We start from the raw sequence: 7,952 nt of genomic DNA, 5'->3' as shown, positions 1-7,952 counted from the left end.
TTCGAACTAAGGATCGCGCGAAATAACGTGAACGATATTGGAATATTTTTAGATCAACCTGAAGTCTAGACTTCTGTGGAAAAATCTCTTTCAATATTAATATTGTCGCTGTGAGTTAATCTTTTCGCTTTATTTATAAAATTTTCTCAATTCCTCGTATTTGTATGTAAACAGTCATTGTTCGTCTAAACTATTCGATAATACGAACTATCGTTCTCCTCTTTCTTATTTCTTCGTCTTCTTTACAGAATCAAGTAAAAGCACAAAGACGAAGAAAAGTTAAAAAGTTTTCCGAAATCGATGCTTGTAGCATCTTCTTGATTTGTGACAATTTCGAATTACCTTCGTTATATTAATAAAATATTCTCTTTGTTGTTAATAAAGTATCAAGTAATTCAATTAATTCTCATTTTAGTTGGGAAAACTTTACTTTTTGCTTCTACTTAGAAAGCAAGAAACGAGAAACATCGATTCCATGGAAGTGTGAAAAATTGTCTAAAAAGTCAATCGTCGATGTACCATCTTTGAAATAATCTTATCCAGAGATTTTGAAATTATAGTCGATAGCTATCGTAACATCGTTACAGCCTCGTTATGTTCACGTTATTTCGTGCATGATCGTACAATCGGAAAGGAATCAAAGGCCCTAGCGGCTTCTGAGTACTGTCACGAAACTTCACGCACGAAGTTACGACGAGCTCGGATGCGACAAGAAAAATGATCATGTCGTTCATGCATGCGAAGTCCCGTTATGTTACCAGGTAATTATCGAGCCGAATGTGCGATAAGAAGGTTCCACGATAATCGTAACCTGCACGAACCTAACTTTCATGCGATACGTGCGTATGGCTTTGTGTGTAAACGTACAATAAATATTATACCGAAGAAGTAGCGTATATATATATATTATTCTTGTATATATATATATATATATATATATATATATATGTATATATACACACATATTTATATGTATATTGTTGCATATGTATTAACATATTCATATATGTGCATATTAATGTATATGCATTACACATATGCATATGTTAACATCGCTAAGAAGTATCCTGAACACTTGTTTGCTTTCGTCAGGATGTAATTTAATTACAAGATCATAATTGATGGGAGCAAAGATGAGTTTGTGTTTTTATTATTACCATTACGTGATAAAATTAACCGTTCAAAATTAATATGCGAACAAGAACTTGTCATTCGATATGGAACAGTTCCGTTATATAGAGAGTTCTGTATTTTTAGATTTTTTGTAATCATTAAAAAGCTTCTACTTTGCAAAATATATATTGAATATAGATGAAATATGTACACATAGAAAGACTATCGTGATTAATTCGAGCAATGGTAATTAAAACCGGGGCGTATGTCGACGAATAATTTCAATACGTTATAATGGTAAACTTTTTGAACGAATAATCAAAATTGTCTGACTGCGTAGGAAAATAAATATAATAAAAGATATAAATATCGCTTTTAGCCGGTAATTCATCATTAATCGTATTACTATTATATTATGCAACAGCAGTCATGAATCGTTATTACAGATTAATTAAAGCGTTTGGATATTTCCTAGCGATAATAAATTATACATACATATATAGATATATGTATATGTGTATATCTCAGGTAAATTTGAAAAGTTCACCTCTCGTCGTTTATCTATCTCTTTCTCTCATTCTCTTTCTCTCTCTCACACTCTCTCAGCTGAAAGATTTTCAACTTGCAATTGGTCGTGATTCGTTTAAGCATCGATCTTCGAGGGGACTCGTACTTTTTCATTATTGAAGTCCCGTTTTAATGAACGAAGTTAAACAAAATTCGCGTGCAATCGTAGCCAGACCTCTCACGAGTTCGTTGAGTGTGCCATTTTGTCCATCGCATTTTCTTAAAAGACACGGAGAATGATCACCCGACAGAGACCCGAGGCGAATGTGTATATACATAAAATATAACAGACTTTTTTTTACAAGCTAGAAGATCACATAATCTCACGAGAAATGGAGTTTTCTGAACGTTTTGCATGGCGAACGTGTTTTACTCCCGATTTCCTACCGTCGTCGACTTTTTAGGGCAACTAGAGTACAATGATAAAGATCTTGGAGTATCTTGGACGATTCGTTACGAAAGAAACAGCATTTCTTCTTCTGCACGCAAATACAGTAAAATTCCCGTATTCGCGTTTCACCAAGATCTCATGATATTAGGTAGAAAATTCCTAAATTCCATCATCAAGGATTCGTAATATTAGAGAAACCCATTGCGAAACACCGAATAGTATTTAAGGATCATCCAAAGCAGATGATTATTTTAACAATACATTATTAACAGCGTTACGTCACATTGGTTTCATCGTTATCATTAGGATTGTTACATTTTATGCAAATTTATACTTTCAAGAACATGACTGAAATCTATTTATCTCTTGACAATTGAATATTAATCGTATACGTATGTAATAAAATTATGAAATTGTGAAAAAGTAGAATTGTTTCGTTAGTTTGGCTTGTGAGAGGCTCGTATAATTATTATTTATATATTTCGCTTGATTTGTCTCGTTATCGATTATTTTATGCACGACTGTGACTGATTAATAAATTAATTTCAATCGTATGTGCATATATTGTGCTCGTTGCTATGTACAGTTTTATAATACGAGGGTTTCACTGTATTTAACGTTTCGAAAACTAAAAAATCAAGATAGCCGATGATAGTCACAGTTAGAAATGTTACGACACGATATTCTTATTGCTTTCACGTTTGCTTAATTATAGTCTGTTGGAAGTTGCTCAACAGTGTCCAAGATATTCCGTATGTAGGCTTCGTTATATTTGTCGCAATGTGTTACGCTAAATCCATCTTTTTTTTTTGTTTTTTTTCTTATTCTTTTTTTCGTACTATCTGAAAGAACGTTAACGCAGTTATTCCTAGAGATTACGATAACCTGTAAATTAAACGTAGCTTCTTAGCTTCTAGCTCGGTCTAGCTCGGACCAACGGCGCTATTAATATAACTAAAACGAAAACACGAAGGATGAAAATGTTACGTAACAGTAACGAAATATTATAATAGCTTCTGTATAAGTATCGTGGTGTTAGATATCACTTAATATAGCAGAGATTCGAAATGAATGAATTCGCAGAGCATAACGATATTAATCTTTGTTAGTAAGATACGGCAGACGATTAACCCTTAAATTACAAACGTATGCTCGAGGAGAATCTGAGTGTCTATTTCGTTATCACAAGTTGGTGGAGAATTTTAGAAGCTGTATTTATTTAAATACTTGCAAGTATTTATATACTTTAGTTGTAAAAGATTTTTATAAATAAATAAATATATATATGCAATTATTCAAAGCTTTTAAAACATGGTGATTTTAAAAATAAAATCATTAATCTGCGAGAAAACAAGTTTGTGATAATAGCAAAAATACGAGCATCTGTCGTTAAGGGTTAAAAATCGACGACATTCTTTGTCCAAAATCAATTAACCACGCAAGGCTGTATAGATAACAAGACGCAAATCCTTTAATTGCACATAATCATTTTTCTTCTATATTATTTTCTGAAGTATCAACTCCTACACGTAACAAAAATTCTGTGCTTTTAATTGATATTTCTATAGCATCGTCTTTTGGCTTATCTGCAACATCGATATACGATTTTTTAAAATAACGTATTCTGATTACGATATAATTCAATAATACGCATGTTTAACTGTATTGTTTCTGTGTTGTAACTGAATAAAAATGCTGAAAAAGTTGTTCAAAGGATTTCTTTTGTTCCCTGCGGTAATACGTACAGTATGTAAGTAGTATTAGAAATGCTTTAAAATTCAGATTTAAAATTCAGAACCAATGTTAGAACAAACGAATAACCGAAGAATCAGTGAATCAAAATGGCCAAAAAACAAAGCGCACTTCGGTCGTGGGAAATATCTCAATTTTCAAGATCGCGATTTATGTACAAAGAACGTAAAATTAAAAGCACAGAATTCTCGTCTAACATCTAGCGTATTCAAAAACGATCGATTAATTAATCTTGGACGCACAATAATAACATACATAATAAAAAATAGAAACGCTTCGTAGAAGGCAGAAACCTTCTAGCGATGAAACATTCTGTGTGAGGAACAAACAAGCTTCCACAAAGCATCACAGCAAAGCAATCAATCAATCGTAAGCGTAATATCGTTTAGAAACCTTAAAAATGTTCAATGTTCACGATTATAAAATAGTTTGGCGTAGTGACAGCAATTGTCGCAACTGTCGACTGAAAATATCAAAATTGCCCTTTGTTTGTGTAACTAATTGGCGAAATTCAAGAATCAGCGCAGGAAAGCAACGAACTGCAAGTAAGCGTAATTCGTACATGATCGATCGTAGGGATCGAGGATCGATTCAAATGCAATGGACTCGTATATAGGGTATTTCATCTAACACATTCAATGCGGAAGACATGAACGTGCGTGTCGTCGGAACTTCCCATCACCTTGCGGATGAAGACGTCTGGATAGATGGACACGTGTTACAGAAAAATCGATTTCCACCATCAGGGACCCATTTCGCTTTTGTGCGTCGCATTGAACGCGTTAATTCGTTTGTTACTGACGATGCAAAAAACATACTTTTTTAATTTATTTTATGATTGTAATTTTGCAAGGATCATTTTTGCTTCAGTTGCTACTTTCTTTCTTTATTCTATATGCGAGAAGTAAAAATATATCGGCTGGATTTCTGTAAATTTATTAGTTTCATTCTTCGAGCACGTGGTAACGTTCAATTTCTCAAAAGACAAATACTTCTAACATTGTTACTTTCTTGTACTTTCAGCTTGTAAAATTAATCGCTTGATCGCTTGATCCATTCGCAAAATCATATAATTTCATTTTCTAATTAAACTCAGTATTTCCTTCGCCAAAATATATTCTCTTATTCGATCAAATTAACGAAGGCGAAAATGTATTCCTGTATATTATATCCTTGTACAATCTTCTTCGTATAGAACCAACTATCATTATGATTATTTTCTCACGCCGTCGTTAATAGCAATTGGAATCATCTTAAGTATAGAAATTAAGCGAAATACCCCATACACGATGATTCACTGGAAGAATCGTCGACAAACAATGTGAAAAAGACGCGTTTTAACGATATCTTCGCCTCTCGATTCGCGAACGACGATTCGACAGAGCATTATCAAACCTTAAAAAGAGCGCAAAACACAGTAAAAAAGTTGAAAGATAGCGCGCGCGCATAGAAAAATCCCAGTTGTACAGTGTGTCTATCAGCGAGCTTAAATTAGTTTACGAAACTATTTACACAGATCGCATTAAACGGAAGGTTGTCGAGCTTGTTATACATGCTCGTATGTCGCTGTACTTAAGCTTAGCGGCTTACAGTTACGTACAGATACCTTAGTTAGTTCAGAGATGATTCGTGCGTGTACCGCTATTATTATATTAAGAGTATGTATATATACTTTTTTGTTTTCTTTATGCATATGCATTATGTTGTAATATATTATATTATTTTGTGTTATATTACGTTATATTATATTATATTATATTATGTTATGTTATGTTATGTTATGTTATGTTATGTTATGTTATATTATATTATGTTATATTTTATATTATACTATATTATTATATATCACTAGCACTAGGTGAGTGAGAACTGAAACTTGGAGATTATACTTGTGGAATTTCTTCCTCGTTCACCTAGTGCCCAACGCTTTGTAAAATAACTTACAACTGTTCTCATATACATATATCGGTGTAACGTTTTTGTAATAACTTTAAGTGGACCCGAACGGTAGTCGAACGTGCACGCCTGTGCCTCGAGAAGAGATTTTATTATATAAGACTGTGTCATCAATTAACAAGTAAACTGGCTGTCTACGAGAGTATGCGAAAAATTAGATATAGTACGATATTGTAATATCTAGAGGAACAATTTCTTAACGTTCTTTTTTTTTCAATTTTTACATCGTTTTGGATGGGGTAATTAAAATTTGATAAAATATCTCTCCATTTGAAATAAAGCATACCGCTTCGTGACAAGTTAAACATTGTAAATATATACAATAGAGGGTTGTATCAAGTGGAGTACATTGCGCTGCACTTGAAATCAATGTACAGAATTATAAACGGAGATGACAATAAAAATCGTTACAGTCAACGTTATTTATATCTGTTCGCAGTTTTCATCGTGTTTCATAGGTGTAAATCTAGATAGCTGTTTAAAATACAATGCTATAATCAACAGAATTCTAAAAAGTTGAAGCTTCTGCGTAAGTCGACTTTAAAAGATCGTGGTGATTCGCTTCTATCCATTTTTTCTTCGCATAGAATATTCGTAAAAAGTGAGTTCCTACGAAAAAGTCTTCTCGACACACGGGCACAGAAGAATTTATAACGGTTTTTAAGTATAAATATTGCAGTGTAAATAGATAATTTAAATATTTGTTACTCGAAAGACACATCTAGATCGCATGTTTTACGTTGCGTCGTAAGATCATCGGAAAAATTACTCGCTACGATTTCCTCTCCCGCACAGAAAATTTTCCCTCGAAAAAATAACATCGAAGTCGGGTGCAGGTGCTGAGTTACATTTATCGACAAGGTGTTGTAAATAGCTCATAGCGACGTTCCGTAATTTTTGTCATCGTTTCTTCATCCCCGTGTCGTTCCTTCCTTTTTATATCCCTCTTTTGTTCTCGAATCGGTACGCAACGCCAGTTCACGTACAAGGCTCTTCGAGAATGACGCGGATGAATCGTTAACGTACACGTCGTGTCTAAAAAGGTTGCAATTTCTAGTTCTATTTTTCTTCTTTTACCAATGTGTTGCCACTTTTCGTTTATGAACAGGCACGCGATTTCCAGTTTTATTCGATTATGTTTCACGATTAAACTGTGGATATTTATGAAAATTTATATGTTCATGTAAATTTTATGAACACAAACGAAGGACTTAATGGGAAAGTCGTACAAGCGTATGTTTCCAAAAACGAGATAAAATCGAATTTTTGCGTAAACAAGTACTCGTTTAAAGATTGTTGTCATTCGTTTCTCTTATGAGTATGTATACTAATATGTTTTAATATTTAGAAACATCTTTTCTCGCATTGTAAAGTTTGTCACACTTGTACTATTAATTCACAACAAATGTGATATCTTTTATTTATCTACGAATACCGTGTCTTGTCTGCTTTTTAAATCGTATCTATAAAGTTTTTAACACGTTCAACAAAGTTGTATTGAATTCTGTTTCTACTTCAAATTATGTTACAGTAAGTCTTTGTCTTAATGTCATAAATATATAAATACTTTTAACACCTTCGTTTAGAAACGTCACTGACAATATTTTTATCAGTTAGAGCCGACATTGTGTCTGGTTAAACTGAAATTACTGTATTATACAATTATAGCGATAGTCTCACCGTACCCGTTTTCTGTTTAATAACTTCTTCGAGATAACTTCTTTAAGATTTAATAACTTCTTCTTCTTTAAGATCAAAATCTCGTAAATTCAACGTTCTACAAATTTTATCATTCCTTCACCGCCTGTACCAAAACTGAAGAGAAATTTTTATATTGTTTGAAATAGTCAAAAACTTTTTCACCAATTCAGATAATGTAACCGTTCAAACATTAGATCTTCGGATAGTAGATATATATATATATTTTTTGTATACTTGTGCACTTTAAATTTTCCATAAATGCATAAACATCCGCAGTCTATTCCTGACACATTATCCGAACACCTGTTTAAGGTGCGAAACAATGAAAAAAGTTCTTTTGAGGTGAAGTTCACCGAGGAAATCAAATGTTCAATCGCTCAATTATCGTATCAATACACGTTACCTTATATCACGTAATTATAATTCTGTCGTGTATCGAAATATAGAAATCATACGATCGAATTTCTCTGAA

Source organism: Bombus vosnesenskii, unplaced genomic scaffold (assembly GCF_011952255.1).
Source record: "Bombus vosnesenskii isolate JDL3184/JDL3185 unplaced genomic scaffold, Bvos_JDL3184-5_v1.1 scf7180000013314, whole genome shotgun sequence".
NCBI lineage: Eukaryota > Metazoa > Arthropoda > Insecta > Hymenoptera > Apidae > Bombus > Bombus vosnesenskii.
The sequence above is the reverse complement of the archived record's forward strand: the minus strand, read 5'-3'. Positions refer to the sequence as shown.